This window comes from Grammomys surdaster, unplaced genomic scaffold (assembly GCF_004785775.1).
Source record: "Grammomys surdaster isolate TR1022 unplaced genomic scaffold, NIH_TR_1.0 120547, whole genome shotgun sequence".
In the NCBI taxonomy this organism is placed as follows: domain Eukaryota; kingdom Metazoa; phylum Chordata; class Mammalia; order Rodentia; family Muridae; genus Grammomys; species Grammomys surdaster.
The window spans coordinates 1-1,780 of record NW_021616443.1 but is presented as its reverse complement, the minus strand read 5'-3'; the positions used below and the strand labels follow the sequence as shown (position 1 = coordinate 1,780).

Below are 1,780 nucleotides of genomic sequence, written 5' to 3'. Positions count from 1 at the left end.
GAGCTCAAGAAGGAGACTAACTTCTATAGGTAAGTACTGGTCAGGGAGACCACCAGGTGTGGAATGGCCATTTCTGCATTGCTTTGTGACTGGACTAGAGAGTCTGAAGGTCTGTGTCTCTACCTTCAGCCTTTTAGCCATCAGTGTGCCTTGGGCTTTTGGACTCGGTCTTCATAAGTCTGAAAGATACTGTCACACCTCCAAGCATTGTTCATGCATCCTCAGGAGCCTCTTGATAGCACAGTGGTTCAGATCCTGAGAGTTTTATTATATAGTACTCTGCCTCTGGGGCTTAGGTAGGGTGTTACAAGCTGAGTGCGATGGAACACATAGATAGTATGCCCTCTCCTTGGTTCTATTGACCTATGTTGATGATATTTGCCCCTGTTAGTGATGCTGCCCCAATGCATTGGGATGTCATGGATAAATGGAGATCCCTCTATCTTTTGGAGAGATATGGGCCTTATTGGTATTTGGGCTGCAGCAATCATTTTTTTTCTTTCCTGAACTGGCTGTTTGCTGTTTGTTCTGCTGTGATGGATGTGTGAGATATATTGTGTTAGATCTTCATGGGATCCTGGGTCCTGGTAGAGTTAATGGAACCTGGAAGCAGTAATGGGAGGAAGTAGGAGGCTGCAGGATCTTACTATGCATACATTGCTTCCAGCAACTTTCATAACCGGATAGTGACAGAGAAGAATCTTGTAAAGAAGGATTTGGACACACTGAACCAGGAGATCATGACAGTACAGGTTGACTGGAATTCAATCCAGAAATATTTGCTTGAATTCATCCTGAATGACAAAGACGAACAGAAAGAGACCAGCAAGCTCCAGACCCAACACCATCAGGTAGGGACAAGCATCTGAGTTCTGCTAATACTGCCTGATGACATTTGCACATTGGATCCATCTTTGCTTTAGCCCAGCACCCAACCAGCCACCTACCTCATGAAATGTAGTTGTTCATTGCTCTTTCAAGGCACAAGTATTCTGGGACATTACACTTTTGTGAGACCCCGAATTATGGGCAAGTGTACCTTGTTTCTCTGTTTGAAGCTGCAGTGCAATAAGGGTAACAGATGAATAACCTGTCACCTTCCTGCATTTTTTCATGACAGGTGGGTTGCTGTGCAGAGCTTTGAGTGAGTTCTGGGTCCTGAGACAGGGTCATGCAGCAGTCATGTGACACCCCAGGTCCAAGCACCTTGGAGGGATTAAAGCCAAGTGCCAATGTCAAATGAGTGGTTCTCATTGTCATCGACCTGGATGGCATGTGGCCTTCTCCTTTCTTTCTGAGATCTTTTCCAAGCCCTGTTCTTGGTTTGCACTGATAGGAGTCTGAGTGGCAGCTCCTTAGCCCATGTTTTTGTGAGTGTTGCTGGATATTTTGCGCTGCCTGCAGGTTTAGCAATAATGGTTTCAGTTAATAGATCAATGTTGACTGTCTTGTTGCTGTGGTGGGAGGCAGCAGCCTGAGAGCTGACATGCAGGTCCCCACCAAGCCTGTGTCTTAATAACTGCCTTTCTCTCCCAGGTCTCAGAAACTGCAAGAGGGCTGAGATTGGCCACAGCTGAGAAACAGCATCCTCTGCAGAATGAGTTGCCAGCTCAGGAGCCCCCTGCTGAGCTCCATCCTCAACAGCCAGAGAATTCCTTGGATCAATCTTCTTCCACATAGTTTGTTCCTCAGTGTGAATAAGCCCTACATCTCAGCCAGTGAGCCAGCCTGGGTGATTGTGGGTCTTATTCCCTTTCCTGTTCTGACAAAACCAATTGAG

The 1,780-nt window shown here is 46.5% G+C and overlaps 1 long non-coding RNA gene across 1 annotated transcript; it reads left to right on the top strand.

Moving 5' to 3' along the window:
* Window position 1: 1 nt before the first annotated feature.
* Window positions 2–1,569, top strand: LOC114635966. Its single transcript, XR_003713557.1, has 3 exons — window positions 2–29; window positions 668–851; window positions 1,537–1,569. It is a non-coding gene; the product is annotated as an uncharacterized LOC114635966 (long non-coding RNA).
* Window positions 1,570–1,780: the final 211 nt, after the last annotated feature.